The sequence below is a fragment of the Solanum tuberosum genome, unplaced genomic scaffold (assembly GCF_000226075.1).
Source record: "Solanum tuberosum cultivar DM 1-3 516 R44 unplaced genomic scaffold, SolTub_3.0 scf00018, whole genome shotgun sequence".
Lineage (NCBI taxonomy): Eukaryota > Viridiplantae > Streptophyta > Magnoliopsida > Solanales > Solanaceae > Solanum > Solanum tuberosum.
This window is the reverse complement of record NW_006238944.1, coordinates 2,596,947-2,619,138: the sequence shown is the minus strand read 5'-3', so window position 1 is coordinate 2,619,138 and position 22,192 is coordinate 2,596,947. Positions and strand designations below refer to the sequence as shown.

Below are 22,192 nucleotides of genomic sequence, written 5' to 3'. Positions count from 1 at the left end.
CAAATTCCCCCCTTTTATTTCTTGTTTCTGGAAGTACTTTGGCTAATTGAATATAATTGTTGGTTAAAGTAAAGTCTAAACCATTTTCCTCGTGGGATCGACCCCAACCTACAAGTTGGGTTCTTTACTTGATAACGATCGCTTATACTTCTTTAGGGAGGTGTAATTTGAGCGTATCAAGCTACAACTACAAAATTAGACTTGGAAGGAACAGGTTCTGTTGTGGAACAAAAACTGTACAGAGGTATGATTGGGTCACTGTTATACCTCACAGCCAGCAAGTCTGATATCGTGTTCAGTGTGGGTTTATGTGCTCGATTTCAAACCAAACCCAAAGAATCTCATCTATAGGCAGCTAAAAGAATTCTTCGATATTTAAAAGGAACCACTGATTTAGGACTATGGTATCCAAAAGGGAGTAATTTTGGATTAGTAGGGTATGCTGATGCGGATTATGCAGGTTACCTAGCAGATAGAAAAAGTACTACAGGTATGGCTCACTTTATGGGTTCATGTTTAATATCTTAGGGAACAAAGAAACAAAACTCGGTTGCATTATCAAATGCAGAAGCTGAATACGTAGCAGTTGCCTCATGTTGTGCTCAACTATTATGGATCAAACAATAGCTCAGTGACTTTGGTCTTAGCATTGAGTGTGTTCCAATTTTTTTGTGATAACACAAGCGCAATTAACATTGCAAAGAATCCTGTCCAACATAAGAGAATAAAACATATAGATATACGTCATCACTTTCTAAGGGACAATGTTGAAAAAGGTCAAATTTCCATGAATTTCTGTGCTACTGAGCAACAAATTGCCGACATCTTTACTAAGGCTTTAGCAAGGGAACACTTTAAGAAGAACAGGTTGGAACTTGGGATGATAAAGATAAATTAATTACTCTAAAAAGGAAGGACTCATTACTAAGATCCTAATTACCGTACTATATTGAGCATATAAAAACTTGTAAACTATAAAAATGTTTTATAATTATTCAGGTAAGAAGGGCGGATTTAGAGCTAAAAGCGCACATACACACCACTGAGATCTTGTTCAGGTATGTACACTAACTATTGTTTTGCCACTTAAGAAAAACTGAAAAAAAATAATCAAACACACATACTTATTCCTTTCCCACGTACCAAAACAGATAATCATGCCTAGTCTACCCAAAAAGCCGCCAAAACTTCAAATTAGGCTCCATCCCCAAGAAAACTCTTCAACTTCCTTTCCAAAGATCTAAAAGGCAAATATCCCACCATCTTCCTAAATCTTTCTTCATCAAGAAACCCATTCCCAAAACCTCCTCTCACTAAAAATAAAATAAAATGGCCTCACCTTCTCAAACAAACCTCACGTTAGCAATTGTTCCCTTCCAAGACCTACCCTACTACGTACACACCTTAGATGTGTTGTATGTTGATGCTCTGGGTATCTCGCACAATGCATACCCAATACAAGAACTCGACAGTACAATACGGGTTTCATCAAGTAAGGAGGAACAAACTGAAAATGTGTCTCTGGCTGTGTGTGAGGGGGAACACTCGATCTCAACTCCTTTAACCGATGATGATACCCCTATTTCTCATCTTTTTCCCAAACAGCTAAGGTCTCATCTTCATAAAACCATGAGCAACCATTCCTCCACACCTTCTGAAGTGTTCCCTGTGAGGATGACTAGGTCGGTGCAATGAACTTTGGAAGGGCAATTCATTCTCTTATCCTCCAAGAAACCACGAATCTCTAACAGTAAGTTCTCTTCTCATACTGAGACTATTGACATCCCTGATGACCCATCCGAATCTGAGAAAACCAAAAAGTGTAAAAAGAAATCATCTTCACATGCTCCTAAGAAACAAGTTCGACAGGTTATTGCAAAACAGAGTCATAAATCAGTGGATAAAATGAACAAGAAATTGGGAAAAAGAAAGAGAGAAATGTCTTCTGACTCTGAATGGGAAAATCAGTTTGAGAATGAGGGTGAGGTATCTGAAAACTTTGATGCTAATCTTGATAGTCGTACAAAAAGAAATTTGAATTTCACAAAAAAAAGTCTGGTAGGGGGTAGGGTGATAATTGGGTTTGGGGGTGCTGAAATGGGGGAATTGCTGAGTATCTTACACGATTAAGGGTGGACGGACTTGTTCCTTCAGGGTAACAAAAGACGGAAGATGGGTAAAGATGAAACTAGACTGTTTTACATTAATGTCATTAATTCTCCCCCATCCATTTCTAGTGTAGTTAGGGGGAAGCACATAAATCTTACTCCTGATAGTATTGCTTAGATCTTGGGGGTTCTTAATACAGGGTGGTGTCATTATGTTAAACGCAGTTGTCCTCATTTAGATAGTCTACCTAGTGCTGTTGATATTGTTCACAAGTTTCTGAATGATCCTACCGTGGAAGAATATTCTAGAGTTGACAAAGGGGCTATGATTTCTTTACATATGTTGTTGTTTGATGTGGTGCACAAGATAATTCTGCCTAGGAAACAAAAATGTACTGAGGCTAATTACTTAGATCTCACTTTGATGGAACTCTTACTTTCAAGGCATCCCATTAACCTGTCGCAGTTGATGTTATCTCACATACACTTTATTGGTATTGAGGACAAAAAGTTCCACGCATTGGGATATGGATTTTGGTTAGGAGCGATCTTTGAGCATCTTAAAATCCCTGTTAAGGTCTGGGAGGAGCAAACTATAAAGGATGTTCTTGGTACTGTCAATCATGTTGTTGTACCTGCTCCTCGCCGGGGTGCAAATGCTCCTATGCGAAGGTTGCGAGCTCAACTAACAATGAAGGATGAGAAAATTGCTGCACTCAGAGTATCCCATAATGCTGCTATGGATCAGTTACATATCTCTTATGGACTTGGGCATACCAGGTTGGAGGAAGAAATTGCAAAATTAAAGGAGGATTTGTCTAAGTTTGAAGCTGCTCTTGAAGCTGAGAAATCAACTAACTCTGCAAATCTAAAAGGCCTATATGATATGTTCAAGTCTACTCCTCCGACTGTCTCTCCATTAGCTACTTCTTCCCAGATTCCTTAACTAATCAACTCTTTCTAGTCATGTGTAGTTTTTTTTGCTTTTCAATTTTTTTTTATGTGGTATTAGCATGGCTTGATTTTTGCTGTAGAACTGCTTAATTTCTGAATAGTTGTATTTCCTTTTATAGCTAACTGTGTTTTGATGCTTTTTCTGGTTGGTTATTACTTGGATACTATAGTAGGTTCTATGCAGATTTGATTGATGCCAAAAGGGGGAAGATACGTCTTATTTGTTGTATTAATAATGTATGTTTGTCATCATTCAAAAAGGGGGAATTTGTTGGTTTAAATAAGGATTTTGAAGTCTGACAAAACAAATAAGGAACGAGTCATGAAGAATCAGTCAAGGCGAGTCGAACTAGTCATGAAGAATCAATCGAAGTGTTTCCATAATTTATACGTCCTAAGCAAAGCAAGAAATAAACTAATCAAAGCCAAGTCAAGGAAGAAGTTGTTAAACGAAGCAGGAAAGCCAAGTTAAGGAAGGTGTTCTAAACGAAGCAGGATTACTACACAAGAGAGGCGTGAAATTGAGTTCAAGTAGAACAAGGCTTTGAGGATATGGAAAAGTCGAGTTCGAGTTGAACAAAACTTTGGAGGTGTTGTGCTATAAATAGGGTAATATTTTCATCAGAAAAGATTGCGCACTTACATAGAGAGTTACGACAAAACACTATCAAAGAGAGTTTGAGAGTTTTATAATTGGCTTGGGAGTGTTGTGAGATTGCGAGAGATTGTTATGCAATTGTAGTTAATTGATATTAGCTACAGTTGAGTTTTGAGAGTAAGATAAGTCTAACAAGGTTGTGAAACTTGGAAGACTTTAGAAGGCTTAAACCTGGGGGTTTTTGTCTTGGGTAGTTAGGAAATATAGTTTATAATTCCGTAGATTACATATTTGTGTAATCGTTGTATTGTTTGAAGTTGAGATAAATAATACAAAAGTTGTGAATCAATTGTTATTCTATGAAGTTATTTACTACAACTTGCAAACATTAAAGAACAAGTATTTAGTACGTGTTCCTTTACAGAATTAAGGAGGTCATAATTCCAACAGCTCGCAACATGCTTCTTGCCATCTCCACAATGGTTCGGTTCTTCTGTTCAGTGACACCATTTTGCTCCGGAGTATAAGGAGTTGTTAAATCCCTATGGATACCATTTTTTTCACAAAACAAATTGAATTCATTGGACACGAACTCTCTTCCTCTATCTGTGCGAAGAACTTTGATAATGCAGCTACTTTGGTTTTCCACCAAAGCTTTAAATTTCTGAAACTTTTCAAATATTTCAAACTTGTTCTCCAGAAAATACACCCAACTCATGCGACTATAATCGTTAGTAAACAATGAGAAATAACGACTTCCACCTAAGGACTTAGTCTGCATAAGACCACATAAGTCAACATGTATTAGTTCCAAACATTTTGAAGCTTTCCATGCTTTCCAACAGGAAAAGATTTCCTGGTTTGTTTTCCATAAATGCACCCTTCACATAAATCAAGAGAGCTAATTTTCGGTAACCAAGAACCATATCTTTATCACCTAGCAATTTCAGGCCTTTTATATTGAGATGACCGTACCTCAAATGCCATAGCTTCGAGTCGTCCTTTGCACTTGCAGAGAGAGCAAAATTTTCCATCTTAGAAACGTCCATCAGAAACATATTGTTTGGTGTCTTGGTGATGTGAATCTTTTTGCCCGACTTCTTGTTTTTAATGACACAAGCATCATCATCAAACAAAAGAGAATATCCGTCAGCCATTAGTTGTCCAACACTTAACAAATTGAATCCTAAATCTGGTACGAATTGAACATCATCCAACATTTTTACTTTGTCGTGGCTAGTGTCTACAACCACCTTGCCTTTTCCTTCAACCTACATCTCTTTTGTGTTGCCAAGCTGCACCTTCTTCTTTTGCTTCTCATCAAGGTCTCTGAACATAGATTTGGCCCCTGTCATATGATTTGAACAACCACTGTCTACGAACCATATATCACTTGGCTTATGGTTTGTATCAATGCAAGCCATAAAAAGATAATTCTCTTCCTCATTTTCTTCTGCTGCAAAATTCATTTTTTGGTCTTTAAACCAACAATCAGCCTTTATATGCCCATAGCGATGGCAGTGATGACATTGAACGCCATTCTTTGTGTTGCCTTGTTCATTGGATTGCCTATGCCCATTATTTCTTCCTCTGCCTCTTCCATAACCACGACCTCGACCACCGTAAAATCCTCATCTTCCTCGGCCTCTACTTGCTGGACCATTATTATCTCCATATTTAGTGGTTGCGTCTTTCACTTGGAATGCCTTTTCTTCGTTCTTCTCTACTTATCGATTGATTCTCGCCTCATGAGCTTGAAGAGATCCCATCAGTTCATCAAAGGAAAAAACTGATTGATCCTTAAATTCTTCGATAGCCGTAACTACGTGATCAAATTTTGGATTCAAGCTTCTCAATACCTTTTCAACAATAATCTGATCAGTAACCTTCTCTCCATAGGATCGCATTTGACTGACAATTGTCATTGCTCTTGACAGAAAACTAGCAATAGATTCACCACTTTTCATCATCAAGGTTTCAAAGTCATGCCGAAGTGATTGCAGTCTCACCACAATGACCTTTGAATCTCCTTAAAACTCTTTCTGCAGAATGGACCAGGCTTGCTTTGATGTAGTTTCTGTTGCGATTCGTGAAAAACCACTGTCATGGACAGCTTGCTGGATAAATACCAGCGCCTTCACATTTTTTTCCTGTTGTCTCGCAGCCTATTTTCTTCATCAGGATCTGTATATCCACGTTCTATTAAGTCCCAAAGATCTTGAGACTTGAGTATAGTTTTCATACGTATACTCCAGAATTCATAGCTTTCTCCCTTGAAGACAGGAATACGTGGTTGTGCACACTCAATGAACTACCGTTAGTTGCCATGACTGGCTCTGATACCAAATTTGTTGGAGAAAAAGTACAGAGAAATCTGGAAATAATAAAAAAGAGAAGGAAAACTGTAACATCCGGCAATTTGAAATGACTATAAAGAGTCTTAGAATTGGCAATAATCATTTTTGGAAAGGATTTAAAATCTGAAAAATTTGGATAAGTATGGGAAAAAGTGAGTTTTTGGCCAACTTTGAACAGTCATAACTCCCAGCTCAGGATGAGTTAGGTGTACTTCCAGTTATATTTGTGAAGATTGTGGAATGATCTTTTCAACGCCACCGAGTTTGCTCGATTCCGAGTTCATATGAGTGAGTTATGCTCTTTGGAAGTTGGGCAGTTGGTAGGGAATCCATCCGGAAATTTTAAGGGCATTTTGGTCTTTTCCCTAATCATTTGTTTTGGATATATATTAAGGGTCCAAGCTGATTTTGATCAGTTTTGTTTTTTCAAAAAGAGTGAGAGTGAGGGTTTTGAGTGAAGAAGAGAAGAAGAAGAGAAGAAGAGGAGAAAGAGGAGATCAAGCAAGTTTCTGTCGTGGATATCGTCGGGGGTGATCCCTACTAGGTATGTGATTTCATAGTGTTGGGTTGATCCTTTCCCCCACACGCCAAGCTCGTTTTATTTTTGAGAAAAGATTGGTTTTGTTGTTGAAGTTGTTGGGTTGTGTTGTTGATGTTGTTGATTGTGTTGTTGAAGTCCCTTGTTGATTTGGGACATGTTTTCCGGTTGTGTTTTTGAGTTGTAATCTATTGTATGTAGAGGGTTTTATGGTTCTAAGTGTTTGGTGTTGGAAGCTTTGAAGTTTAGAAGGTTTAGAGTTGAAGAAAAGAACGAGAAAAGTTGAGTTTTCGGGGAAAAGGGCTGGGGCGTCGCGCCAGCCAGCGCCCCCCAAAAGGGGCTCTGAACTTTTCCCCTTGGGGCGGCGCGCCTAGCAGAGCGCCAGCAGGCCTCCTCTGAAGTTTTAGGTCTGGCGCCCCGCGCCTCTCAGAGCGCCAAGGACGCCAACCTTTCCCATTCATTCCCCACTTGTCCATGCATGTTCCATAGTTGTTTCCAACACTTCAAGTTACGTCTAGACGTCAAGAACTCATCCATAACATGTGATCAAACCTCTTGAATATATAAATCCAATTTAAGGAGAGTTAGTTTCCAAGTCAAGTGAAATTAAGAGTTAGCGTCAAGCTTAGAAGTTAAGCAAGTCAAGGCAAGTCGTTAAAGCTTTTCAAGAGTCGTTATTGAACGTTTTAACTTCATTTCAAGTTTCAAGTCAAGAAAAGAGTATAGAGTTCCAAGTTAAGTATAGAGTTTCAAGTTGAGTAAAGAGTATAAAGTTTCAAGTTAAGCCAAGAGTATAGAGTTGAGTTCATTTCTCAAAAGTTATTAGGGAACTATGTATTCCCAAAGAAGTTTCAAAATGTTTTTTTACATTTGAATAATAAAAGAACTATGATTTTCCAAAAGGGCCTTTGGGCTAGTTTTCAAGAAAAAGGGTTTCCAAGTGAGCCTTTGGGCTAGATTTTGAGTAATTATCTCAAACTAAAGAAGGAAATGTTTAAAACACTTATGAGCTAAAGTATTTTTGGGAGTAGTCTTGAGCACCGAATTGGGGACACGAGTTCATATTAACTCAACTCTCCATAAGAACCATGTAGCCAACATGGGAGTTAACGGGTCATACTTTTTAGATGAATCTGTAAAGTTAAGCTAGTGGATCCACTTAGTAAAGTTAGCTTCCTATATCATGACAAGGTATAGGATGGTCCTCGGGTAACGTGAGGTAAAACGTTGTATCACCACTTAGTTTCATAGTGGTGGTTTATCGGTTAAAGAAACTCCCACAGTAGAAAGAGCTTGGTTCCTCAAGGAGTTCTGCTTAGTGTGGATGGGGGTATGGGACTTCATTCATGTATTGCACAAGTAGACTTTGAGAGGAAGCATGGTATTTTCATGATATTATAAATATGATTTTACGTCATGTTTTAAGAGTTTTACAAGCTTTATATATTGCATGTGTCTTATTGCTTTATATATTGAGTTCGGTCATTCATGAGTCGAATAGAGCCAAGGTAAGTATTCTTTTGTACTCCTTTCAAGCTTAAGTTATGGTTTAGCTTTCCAACTAGCATACTCGTACATTCAATGTACTGATGTCAGTTGGCCTACATCTTATGATGATGCAGACACAGGTACCCAGGGCCAGCATCTGGTACGCCGTTGATCCAGCTGAGTACTCCAGAGTTAGTGGTGAGCCTCTTTGCATTCCGGAGGACTCAGTTATTTTGTTCTCTTAGTCTTGTTTATTAGGATGTTGTAGGGTCTATCCCAACATCCATCTCAGTATTTTAGAGGCTTCATAGACAGTCAGTCAGTTAGTTTTGAGACTCTCATCTATGTATATATGTAAATATTCTATTTTGAGACTCGAGTTGCCTTTTGGCCAGATTTCATCAGTTGGGTTGTTTTAAAACCTTGCATTACATTGAGTTATTCCGCTGAGTTAAGAAAGCCAGGCCAAGGGTTCGCATGGGGGCCAGCAATGGTCTTCGAGTGCCGGCCACATCCAGGGAGTAGGCTCGGGGCGTGACAAAAACTGCGACTACTTTTAATTTATGATTAATTGGAAGTTACAGAATAACAAAATATGCCCACATGATATATAGGCTAAGTGATAAATAAATAATCCTAACATATAGGTCCTATAACCCACTAAAACACTATTTCAGCAACACTAGGAAACTACCTAACAGAATGCAGAAGACTAGTTCAACCAAACTATCCATATCATAATTTACGTGTTCCTACTTTGTTTTGAATCACTTTTCAACAATAATTGTTAATGCTTATCCAACCATATAAATAAGTAGTTAATTAGGTATTTTACAAGATACTAAAATATGCTTGATCAAGAAGCAGCAGGAACAAAATACTAACCTTATAGAGCTCAATCTTGTTATAATCTTTGGCCACAGTACATTTGCAGGTAACAGATGAGTTAGGTCGCAACCTATCAGAAAGCTACAAAAACAAAAGGATATATAGAGAAAGGAAACAATGGCTTCACTCAATGGGGTAGTTTCCAGGGATTCTTCGCAAATTGAGGAATTCCTGCACACACAGCTCTCGAATTAAATGTTGACAGATGCAGTGTCATTCAAGACCTAACAAGCTAATGCTTCAAAGACTACAAACAAATATTCGCGATTATTATTGAATTCAAATGACACATCTGTTGTGATTCCAGTTGTTATAAATTCCTATCATGATGATAAAACTTAAACTTGTGATTACAAGAAGACTATGACACATCTGTTGCGATTCCAGTTGTTATAAATTCCTATCATGATGATAAAACTTAACTTGTGATTAAAAGAAGACTGACCTATAAAAGAGGATTTTTCCAAAACGAGCAACTACAGACGGCTTTACTTGTGCCATCTCACGCTTCATATGTTGAAATGCCAAAAGTAAATCCTCCTTCTCATTTGCAGCTACCAAAAGCCATGGTGTATCGATAAGTTTGTTCGGCATTCCTTCACTGCAACCTAGAAAAGCATAAATATTTGAAAGAAAACTGAAATAATTAACATCTCAAAAGCATAAATGTAATGTGAATTCATGAATCTAATGTGTATATTCAACCATGTTCATCACTGTGTGTCGATCACCAATTCAATTCAATATAAGGTTGTACACAAATCGAATATGCAGACAACTAGAAATTGATGAAAATACAGATACATTAGGACATACATATCTAAAACTACTCTTCCGGTGAAAAAGAAAAAGGTTATACCTTCCATTAGAACCAACGATAGAGCTTTTCTGTCTGGATTTCCATCAAAGTAGTCTGCAGAAAAAGGTTGGAGACTGACAAGAGACGAAAATCGAGAATAATCAGCCAAGCCAACGGAGAACCATTTCGAAACAACAAATTTTCTGTAAACGATGGTCTTTCCTCGAAAATTGTTCTGCTCCCCAAACGACTTGAGATTAACACTCTTTCTGAAGTTATTAGGCGTAAGAAAGTCTGGTGCCGGAGTTGGATTCAACAACGGAAAGCCCTTTGTTTGTCTCTTGTGCGGCAGAATGTAAGCCATTATATTTGATCTGTTGCTTTGCACTTCTGCTGAAAATTGAGTTGCTCTGTTTTGTGAACATTTTGGCGCTATAAATAATACAGCTGCTTGCTGGAATACTTGAATTTCAAACAGACGCATTATATTAATGAACATTAACGTCTCGGTTGACGACCTTTTGAGCTTCTACTAATTACACTTCATTGAATTACGACTACTATATTTGATTTCATTTTAAAAGCTAAAAAGTTCATTTAATATCCAACATTATAGTGTATCAAATATAATTCTATTGGACAGTTCAAATGATTTTCGATATTGCTGCATCGAATTGGAATATGTGTTGGGTATTTGCTCTGAGTTTATGAGTTTTTCTTTGCCTTGAGTTTATGAGTTTTTCTATTCTTAAAAGAGTTTGATAAAGTGGAAGTCTAACAGTCTTAACAAGTCATCTAAAACATCAAATAAGTGGTTGGGGAGTCACTTATACACCACATACATCATCCAAAAACTAGAAAGACATATATAAAACAAGTAAAAGTGTCTCGGTCCTCAGAAAATGAGGACTCACCAACCACGAGTGTGAGAAGTGGGAGCGTCGGACCCTATATTAATGAGACAATGTAGACACAAGTATGCATTAGTACATGAAATGGACTAAATATGTGGCAATATGCATATATAGACATGGTATCATGAAAAACTTAAACACGTGAGATATGACCAACATTTGAGCATTTAAAAGGCTTAAGGAAACAACATATATTTCATAAGATATGGTCAACACATTTAAAATAAGAGACATAAGAAAGCTTTTGAAGAAACATATTCATTTTCGTTTTTTTTGGTATTAGCTTTAAGCGACAAAAAGACCATGAGAGCTATATCATGGAATTCGATATATCCCTCGTACCGAAAGAAGGGGATTCTACTTGCCAAGGTAGAATCCGTACACATCATCTTTTGCTAAAGTGGATCTACTAGCTAGGTCATTTAAGACGATCCTACGGGGTATGTAGTTAGGGACTAGAGATTGCTACCAGAGACTACCCTATTTGAGCCTCCACCTCAAATCCCTCTCGGTGCTAAGTCTAAATCCCAACGGAATAGATAAGAATCAAATATCATTATAACATAGGAAAGACTATGGTCAATACTAATCCTCATCTTAAAAATCAAAACATATAATAGCTCCTTAAATTACAATTCAAGCATAGGTGAGAAAACCTTTCACTAATATGAATCTATATGTGAGAAATACATTTCATAATCATGATCATAAGACTATGTCTTATGTGAGAACCTTTCACAACAACATTGATACTTTCATTTAAAAGCACCATATCATCATAAACATCATTTTCATAAGACATGCATAATTCTTCAAAATTCATAGTTCATGAGTTCATCATAAGTTCATAATTGAAAGTCATGGATCATGTTTGAGAAATGGAGGGGTGAGTTCTTGATTGATTGTGAACTATACCCCAAAACCTTTAGTTGGAATTGAAGATGAATGTGGGAGCTGGTTGAAAATTTATCTGCATTTCAATATTTGACCTTAAATCCTACTTATGTATTATAGAATTTCAATCTACTTGTGAATGTGGCAAAATTCTTGGCTGTGAATCTGATAGTAAGATTTGATATGTACTGTGCAACACACGCGCGCGCACACACACACGTAGAATATGCATCTTGGACCAATCAGCCTGATATGTGAGCGTGTGTGTTGCACAGAGCAGATATCAATCAGAAAGATTTAGAAGATAGCACAATCTGATATACTTTATTTCTATAGGTTGGAGTTGGTGGTCATTCGATTGAATAATGGCGCTTGCCCCTCATTCAAACTTTCTGTGCAATCATGAAACTATCAAATGTCATGTTGGATCAAAGCTTCACTGTCATACAAGATTTGGATGGGGTAGAGCAGATTACTTTGGTAGTATAGTCATAGTGAAAATTTGTTCCAGAAGACAGCTGATACCTATGTACTTGCAGAAATCTCCTAGAATGCGCTGTGGTTTGGATTCTAGAGGTCTGTAACTATCATCACGGGGGAAACAAAATCTTTCTTCATAGCATTAACCAGAATGTACCTAAGGTGAGTTTTGATAAAATTTTATTATGTTGCTTCTCTTTTACTACTTTACGAAGGAATGCGGGGATCTAGCTCTCTCCTCTGCATCCTCTTCTTTCTCTTTGCTGACAGAAGTCCTCTATTTAGGGAAATACAATATGCAAATTCCAGAAGATGTAGCTTTGATGGTCTGGAAGAAATGGGCCCAATTGGCCAAAACAACAATTGTAACTCTATTCATTTTGTCAGTTGCTTTCAAAGGCTGATGCTCTCAAAACTTGTACTTGCTTACTGAAAGAGTGCAGGTAATTGTGCAGATGTTACTAAAGTATATCGGTATACTTCCTTATACCGAGCTACCAATATATTTTGCTTTGCTACCCCTTGTATGTTTCCTTCAAGAGTTCTGACCTTGTTTACTTTTATCCCATATAAAAATACATAAGGAATGTGAAATTGGTTCTTGTTTGTACTCTGTGGATTATCATCCTGGCTTAATAATTGAGTGGTAAGGATGTCAAATTCAGTTTTCACAGACATAGACTGTCTCTAGCTTTTTATGATCAACTGTCCATAAGTCCTTGATTCTAGTTGTTATTATCAATGAACTCAAGTTTTAACCATAACCCCAACCAGTAATGCTTTTCCATCTAATTCCTTTCTGATTTTGAGACTGTTAAGACTTTCTGTGTTCTAATTAGGCCATGAGAATAGCAGTATGAATTTGACTTAGTTTCAGGAAGTTTTTTCAGACCATTATGGTGGTAAAAATAACTGATACTGTTGCTGTGCTAGGGATGCAGGAAAGTTTCTACCAGTATTCCATTTTCCCTGTAACTCAAAAGATAGCTTAATTTGTCTCGATGAATGTGCCAAAATTTGATGAACTTGTAAAGAGATAGTCACACAAATGTCTAAGGTTTATTTTAGACCACAAAATTCGGAAGTCTTTTACTCTTTCTTAAACTTTTTGCTAAGTCAAACGGTCCAACATAATTAGGACGGAGGGAGTAGTATTGATGAGTTTCCACCTCCATTCCAGCATGCATGTCTGACACTCTTAGGTGACTTATCGAAGTATTATGCTTTCAGGATAGAGCTTGCGAAGTGCATCGCAAACCCTGCATGTACAGCTAATGTTGCTTGTCTCCAGACTTGCAACAATAGACCTGATGAAACGGAATGTCAGGTGTACGTCTACAAACATCTTATTAAAACTGAATATTGATTTGATCACATTTATGGAATATAGGTGCAGATAAAATGTGGTGATTTGTTTGAAAACACTGTTGTAGGTGAGTTCAATGAGTGTGCAGTCTCCCGGAAAAAATGTGTACCTCGTAAATCTGATGTTGGTGACTTTCCTGTACCTGATCCAAGTGTTCCCGTCCAAAAGTTTGACATGAATGATTTTAGTGGAAAATGGTACATCACTCGCAGCTTAAATCCCACATTTGATGTTTTTGATTGTCAATTGCATAAGTTCCATACATAAGGAAACAAACTTGTGGGAAATCTTACTTGGAGAATAGGGACACTTGATGGAGGATTTTTCACTCAATCAGCAGTGCAAAACTTCGTGCAATATCCAAAGTATCTTCACTACCAAGATGACTGGTACTTCCCTTCCTACCTCTTTGATATCGTATCTCCATATTGTTTGTACTTGCATTGCGATTCACCTAAACACGTTAATCGATTTTCTCTGCAGGTATATTTTGTCATCCAAAGTAGAAAACAGTCCAGATGACTACATATGTGTGTACTATAAGGGCAGAAATGATGCATGGGATGGATATGGCAGTTCTGTACTTTATACAAGAAGCTCAGTTTTGCCTGAAAGCATTATATTTACCTGAGTTGCAAACTGCAGCCTAAAAAGTTGGTCGTGATTTCAACACGTTCATAAAAACATACAATACTTGTGGCCCTGAACCACCCCTTGTTGAGAGTTTGGAGAAGAAAGTGGAAGAAGGAGAGAGGACAATCATAAAAGAAGTCGAGGAAATAGAAGAAGAAGTTGAGAAGGTGAGGGAAAGAAGTCAGCTTGTTCAGTAGACTGTTTGAAGGTTTCTGTTGAGATGATACATCTTTCAGTTAGTTAGCACTGTTTCAGTTAGTTAGAGAATCAGATTGGTGGACCCAATTAATTATTGTTGTATACAGAGTTAGTTGAGTCAGTTAGGATTGAATCGTGTAGATTAGATATTTTGCTTAAATGTTCATACATGTATATATATGGATGACAGTACTTGGAATAAGATACTTTTCTTTTCCCCAATTAATCTTCTTCAATTCATCTCTCTGCTCAATTGCAGTATACAGAATTCATCTCACCTCCATTGATGGAGGTTCAGTAAGCTTGATAACTCTGTTTTCGACATGGTATCAGAGCACAGTGTGCTTCTCTCTCAAGCTTACTTCACATAAATCTCAGTCTCCATTACGAATCCACTCGATCATTTTTTTTCATTCATCAATCATGGTTTCCACTGAAACTCAAATTGATACAGGAACTCAAGTCGATCATACAGGAACTAACCCAATCTACTTGCATCCAGCTGAAAGTGCTGGATCTACACTTGTGCCGGTCATTTTTGATGGTACTAGATATAGATTTTGGAGGAGAGGAATTCTACGGGGTATCTCGGTGAAAAATAAAATGGGATTCATCAATGGGAAATGCGTCAAGCCTGCTGCAACTGATCCAACCTACGGGCAATGGGAGAGATGTGACGACATGGTCACTTCGTGGATTCTGAATTCACTTTCCAAGGACGTCGCAGATAGCCTTCAATACGTCAACACTGCAAAGGAACTATTGCAAGAGCTGGAGGATAGATACGATCAACCGAATGGTGCGAAGCGCTATCAACTCCAAAGGGAGATCACTGATCTAACTCAGGGAACACTTGACATCACCGGATACTATACAAAATTGAAGCGGTTGTGGGAAGAGCTAAATACATTGGATGTGAGTGTTTTATGCAGTTGTGCCTGCACATGTGGAGCAAAGACAAATGTGCACAAAACTGAACAAGACAAACAGTTGATTCAATTTCTGATGGGGATTAACGAGATCTACACTGTGGTGAGGGGGAATATCTTAATGATGAACCCTCTACCATCTATAGCACAAGGTTTCTCCATTCTTATTCAGGAAGAAAAGCAGAGAGAAGTCCGACCTCCAAATCATTCTCTCATGGAGTCCTCATCTCTAAATGTTGGTGTATACAATACTGGAAAAAATAATTTTAGGACAAACTACACTCAACACACCAATGCTAACAATTCAAAAGGCTATTACACCAATGCTCAACAAACAAATGCTGGTACGAGTGGAAGTAATGCATACAGAGCCAATCAATCATCACATAAGTCGCACACAAACAAACTTTCTCATCTGTTTTGTGACTATTACAAAAAGTCAGGGCACATTAGGGAGAAATGTTACAGGTTGCATGGATTCCCAGCAGATTTTAAGTTCACAAAGGGGAGAAATACAGGTTCAGCAGCAAATGTCCAAGGAGTTGGGTCTGAGACTGATGACAATTACCAGCAACATCAAGGCCAAAACCTGACAAAGGAACAACACAGCCAACTATTGCAACTGCTGGAAAAATTTCAACTAGGAAATGATCCTGAGTCCTCAAACAATCTTGGTGGGGCTGCAAACTTTGCAGGTATATTGGCTTGCTCTACTTATAAAGAGATAATGAGTAATTTGTCGTGTAAATGCTTCAATTCTTCTGCTAAGTATTGGCTTTTAGATTCTGGTGCCTCAAATCACATGTCCTATGATGGAAAACTCCTCACCAACACTAGACCTTTACCTTATCCTTTTTAGTCACATTGCCTAATGGTTATAAAGTGAAAGTAACTGAGATTGGTGATGCTATCTTGAGCCCAAAGTTGACTCTAAACAAAGTACTATTTGTCCCTAGTTTCAAATATAACCTCATCTCCATTCATTCCTTAACAGTTCAACTCAACTCCATTGTTAATTTTTCTACTTATTCGTGCATGTTGCAGGCCCCTTCAATGAAGAGGCCTCTGGAGATTGGTAGAGCAAGGAATGGATTGTACTACCTTTGCTCAAAGTGTCAATTCACCAGTTCTACTTCAAATTCTGTTGAGTCTCATAATGTCTGTATTTCTTGTTCTGTATCTACTTGCAAAATTCCTTCTTCTGTATCTGATTGTAAACATTCTGATTCTATATCTGATTGTACAAGGTCTGTTGATCTGATTACTAGTAGTAATAAAGATACGTGTTGCACAACCAGCAACCCCATTCCCATTTCCCCATCTCTTGTAAACAATTCATGCTCACACAATAAAGTTGTTGGTTCATCAAATGCGTCTTCAATTTGTACACCTCTTTCTGATACTTGTATTGGTTACTTGTGGCATAATAGATTGGGACATGTACCATTTGTGAAAATAAGAAGTATATCTAGCATTCCTGTGAGTTTTGCTCCCAAACAACCTTTTATCTGCACAATTTGTCCCATGGCCAAGCAAACCAGACTACCTTTTCCTACCAGCAACTCAATCTCCAGTAAACCTTTTGATCTTTTACATTTAGACCTATGGGGGCCTATCATGTGGAAACACATGACCACTACAAGTATTTTTTGACCATGGTCGATGACCATAGCAGGTCAACTTAGGTACACCTGTTAAACTGCAAAAGCAACACCTTACAAATCATCAAATCTTTTTCCAACTAATAGAAACCCAATTCCATGTCACCATAAAGGCCATAAGGTCAGACGATGGACTGGAATTTACTTGCAATGAAGCCTCTACTTTCTACCAGTCTAAAGGCATTATTCACCAAAAATCTTGTCCATACACACCACAACAAAATGGTGTGGTGGAAAGAAAACATAAATATCTCCTTGAAGTGGCTAGATCCCTCATGTTTCAATCCAAATTACCTCTTCGATACTGGGGAGAGTGTCTTCTCACAGCCACTTACCTAATTAACAGGCTACCCTCTGTCATTCTAAAAAACAAATGCCCTTATGAGATACTCTATGAAAAAAAAACCCACATATTCCCACCTAAGAACCTTTGGCTGTTTATGCTATCCTACAGTTCTCAAATCTCACAGAGATAAGTTTGAAGCTAGAGCTACACCTGTGTTTGTAGGGTACTCTTTTCACACAAAAGGTTATAAGGTTCTCAATCTAGCTACTAAAAAGATACATGTGTCTAGGGATGTACATTTCCATGAGCATGTTTTTCCATTCCCTGTCACTTCTTTTCCTTCCTCCTGTATACCACAGTCTGTCTTACCATCTCATTGGGATACTACTACTATATATGTTCCTACTCACACTCAAAACATGCATTCACCGGTACTGAAACTTCTATACCAACTACACAAAGTGATAATTCTCCTGCCACTACAACACCATCATCCACCTCACCTATTCATGCCACCCCACACCTCACCCAACTTGTTCCTCCCAACATCACAACTGAACCTAGAAGATCTACCAGGACCCATACCAAACCTTCATATCTCCAAGACTATGTCTGCCCAATGCCTACCTTAACAGACAAAGTTTCTGCCAAACCCACTAGTATTTTGAATGCTCTTTTTGCCAATAGAAACCATATTCCTTTCACTGCCCTTAGTTGTGCCAATCAGCAGTCTTTGAGAAGTTTTTCACATAACAGTGAGCCCAACTCTTATGAGGAGGCTGCCATGAACCCTGCTTGGCAAGCAGCCATGACCCATGAATTTGATGCTCTACATACTGTTACAGTAATTTGGGAATTCAAAAGTTAGTTGACAAAGTTAGTTAAACACTGTTAAGCTACAATGATCAGTGTAGTGGTAGTTAGTTAGATGTTAGTTGTAACTGATTTTGTTAGATGGAATAAATCAGTCAAGTTCTTTATAAATAGACATTGTAATCATCAGTTACATTCAGATATGGAATATACAAAATTCTCTTTCTCTTTCTATTCTTCTTCTTGTTCTTCTTCATTACTAACTGTTTTCTCGAGAAATCATGAAACAGTGCGTCGATCCTCGAATTCATTGCGAATTCCTGCAATCGAGTAACATTGCCATAGGTTGTAAATGGGTGTACAAAATCAAACACAAAGCTAATGGCAGTGTTGAAAGATTCAAAGCAAGGCTTATCTAGTGTTCCTTACAAAACAGAACTATTTACAATCTTATCTAGTGTTCCTTACTGATGCCACTAACATTAGAGGCCTTGGTTCATTTCATTCCATACACAAAACTATATAGTGCAAACAGCATTCAACATTTTGAGTTTAAAAATTCAGTTATCTACATCTATATATTCCACCACTGCAAACTACAAAAGGTAACTTTCTTCACCAACCGAACATAGCTTGTGAGTCTAGCAGTTTCTGCAGATATTTTGCAAAGAGAAAGTGAAGGACCATAAAATATGGTCAGCTTGAAGAACCATCATGCAAACAGTGATCCCAGATTAACTTCAAGTTGTCTTCAAGCATTTTAAGCACCAGGTTTTCGTCAATCGTTTGCTCCTGCATTTTCGGTAAGAAAATGAATTAAATTAATTATTTCAGTAGTGAAGAGACAGAAAGGCTTATCAACTGGATTGGAATCAGTGATGAAATTTTGTTGCTCCAGCTGAACTGGATGATATTTTGCCCAAATGTATTACCAATAGAAATATACATAATTGCTCATTAGAAGAAAACCTACCTGCAATTGGGATAAAATCCCAGACATTTTCAGGTTAGATTCCTGTGCAACCTCACCAGTTGAAGATCTGAAATCAAATTGATCTGCATGTCTAAGCTTAACACTGAATGCGTGTGAAGAATATCTTCATTTCTACTTTTTGCCTCTGTATCCTTTTCCTTTTTTCTCTCTTCTACTTACCCTCCTTTGGATTTCATCGTAGAAATGATTCATATCTAGCTCAATCCAGTTACTCGAGGACTCCAATAACGCGCAGTATTTGAGCATTTTAACCCTACTGGTCAGCCCAATAGGCTATTCAATTTGCTGTTCACAAACATCGAACCGTCCCCCAAATCCATGAAACATGAAAAAACAAGAAAGTTCACCCAAGAGTAACTGAATGGACATGTTTCCAGTTCAGAAAATATCAAATATTGGGTGGAACTTAAAAGTATGAGTATACGACCTATGACTTTCAAGATATTTGATCCTCAATGAAGTAACTTACAGATAAACCCATCATGATTTTCTTGGTATTTAACATCAACCTCAGGTCTAAACTTTTGCCAAGACAGCTCATGTCTGCAACCATGTTGCACTAGGTTCAGCTCAATCTAAAAGAAAAAGCATAGTGTCAGAAGATTGTTAAGGAATGACAAAGTGCAAAATAGTAAAGCATGCAAAAAGATAGGTAAGAGGAGGTAAATATGTTCATGACAACAATTAATGTTGTTTTGCTAAAGTTGGAAAATGAACAGTTAAGGGCATCTTACAAGTTCATTAAGAACCTGGGAACTGAGAACTAACCTTATGGAGATGAATTTTCTCCTGATCCATGACCACCGTACATTTGCAGGTGACAGTTGAATCAGCTCACATGTTGTCTGAAAGCTACAAAGCACAAGGGATAGCACTAAAAGAACCAACGCATAAAGAGAAAGAAATTTGTTAGAAACATGAAAAATTACCTTGACATAGTATAATTCCTTCTCCTCCACATATTCTAAGCCAAGTTTTTCAAGTGCAAGGTTTTGCATATATACCATATATGAAAGAGGAACGCTCGTATAGAAAGCTTTTCTCATTTGGCTCAACTTAGTTTCACCCAATGGGTTACTTTTCAGGGATTCTTGACTATTTGCAGAAATCCTACATCACAGAATATTTGAGGAGGATTACATGTTAAACATGCATTGGATTTAATCGACTCAACAAAGTACTGCTTCAGCACCGCAAAAGAAGAAACAGTATAACATCTAGGAGAAAAGTTAAGAGGTTACATGTCAAAGTAAGATAAGTTAGTCCTAATTTGCCTTACAAGACAAAAAATTGTGTACTATATTAAAATGGATTTGAATACAGCTGATATACAGAGAATTCATATAATGACTTCCAACTAGATTTGAATTGATGCATAGCTGGTTGATTAATTATTTTCTTGAAGTAATACATACAACTTGGAGACTTAATATGAGAAATGAACAATACTAACCCATGAAAGATAATTCTTCCAAAACGAGCAACTTAGACCCGGCTTTAATTCTTCCATCTTAGCTTCCTCCATTTCACATTTCACATGTTGAAATGACAACAGTAAGTCCTCCATCACACTTTTAGCCACCAAACGCCATGGCTCATCCATAAGCTCATTTGTTCCTTCACTGCGACTTAAAAAGTACATATATTACAGAATTGAGATCTCAGAAACAGATAAAGGATTTTACATTGTTTGAAACCCTGATTTACCAATTTCTAGAAAATCAGAAGCACTTATCAAATACATTATAAGCAAACAAAACAACACATGTAAATTCAGATTTTGCAGAAAAAGAACAAAAAAGTAGTAGTACCTTGCATTAGGACCAAACGAAGAGGATTTTCGTCAGATTTTCGGTCGATAGAAAGAGGTTGGAGCTTCACAAGAGATGAAAAGTGAGAATCATCAGTCAAACCAACAGGGAACCATTTCCTAACCGCACCATGAGCACAGCGGATCTCGAACAGAAACTTATCCTTTCTCTTGAAATTCAGGTTTTTTCTGAAGGCAGGTATCAGTGATTCCGGTGCCGGAGTTGGTTCCGACGACGGCGAACCTTTGTTATGCCTCTTGTGTGGTGGAATGTAAGACATGGCTCAGTACGATCAGTTGCTCGGAGAGACTGTTCAGTTGCAAACTACACTAGACTCTTCTTAAAAAGGAAAATACATTTTAAGAGTGTTTGGATTGGCTTACTAATGATATTCCCCGGGAAAGAAAGGTAGTTTGACGGGTGGCGACTGGTCGCCTTCCTACCGCAATGCAACTTTTTTCTATTAAATTATAGAATACATTTGTGAGATACTTTTGTTACCTACTTCAATAATTTTGATAGTTTTTACAATTTGAGTAATTTTTATGTTTATGAGTAAAAAAAATATAATTTAAATTACTTTGTCTAAATAAAACTTCAATTTCTTCTCATATTATGATTTCAAATCATTATTTCATCTTACCTGGCTAGAGGGGGTTTTATGAAAAAGTTCAAACAAAATAACCAAAAATTATAAATTTGCAACAATTAAAAAATATTTTAAATTTTATTTTTATAATAGAAGAATATTGAAGTTTAGGTTATAAAACACTTGCTTAATTTATGAAAATATTTAGGGGTAGTTTGGTTTGAATACAAGTTATCTTGGGATTAGTTATGATTGGATAAGTTATATTGGATTAGTTATGCTGAAATTAATTTTTATTGCTTGTTTGGTTTGTCATATTCAAACTTATATCCATTACATAATGTTTAATAATAAGTTGTTTGTTTACAAAAATACCCTCCACCTTATTGTCACGCCCCGAGCCTACACCCTGGGCGGGACCGGCACTCGGAGACCATTGCTGGCCCCAAGCGAACCCTTGGCCTGGCTTTCTTAACTCAGCGGAAACCTGACTCAACAGAATAACTCAATGCCATGCAAAGACATAAACAACTTAACTAATAAGAATATGGCCCAAAGGGCAACTCGAGTCTCAAAATAGAATATTTACATAAATACATAGATGAGAGACTCAATACTAACTGACTGACTGTCTATGAAGCCTCTACAATACTGAGATGGATGTTGGGACAGACCCCGCAACATCCTAATAGAACAAAACTAAGTACACAAAATAATTGAGTCCTCCGGAATGCAAGGAGGCTCACCACAGACTCTGGAGTGCTCAGCTGGATCAACGACGTGCAGGATGCTGATCCGGGGTAACTGTATCTGCATCATAAGACGATGCAGGCCAACTGGCATCAGTACATTGAATGTACGAGTATGCGAGCTGGAACTAAGCAACAAAGGCTA

General features: G+C 37.5%; 1 protein-coding gene across 7 annotated transcripts in view; it reads right to left on the bottom strand.

Moving 5' to 3' along the window:
- LOC102584681 (uncharacterized) overlaps positions 1-21,164 on the bottom strand; it is an 83,317-nt gene extending 62,153 nt beyond the window's left edge. For 2 of the 7 annotated variants that reach the window (XM_015303691.1, XM_015303687.1), the window contains exons 1-3: positions 20,710-21,164; positions 20,352-20,526; positions 19,828-20,008 (exon numbers count right to left, since the gene is read on the bottom strand). The gene's annotated coding sequence lies outside the window, so the exon portion shown is untranslated. Of the gene's footprint in view, positions 1-18,270; positions 18,697-18,877; positions 18,945-19,057; positions 19,474-19,666; positions 19,751-19,827; positions 20,009-20,351; positions 20,528-20,709 lie in introns of those variants that run through there. The other 5 variants (XR_001471889.1, XR_001471890.1, XR_366775.2 and 2 more) reach the window with 5 other exon arrangements.
- Positions 21,165-22,192: the final 1,028 nt, after the last annotated feature.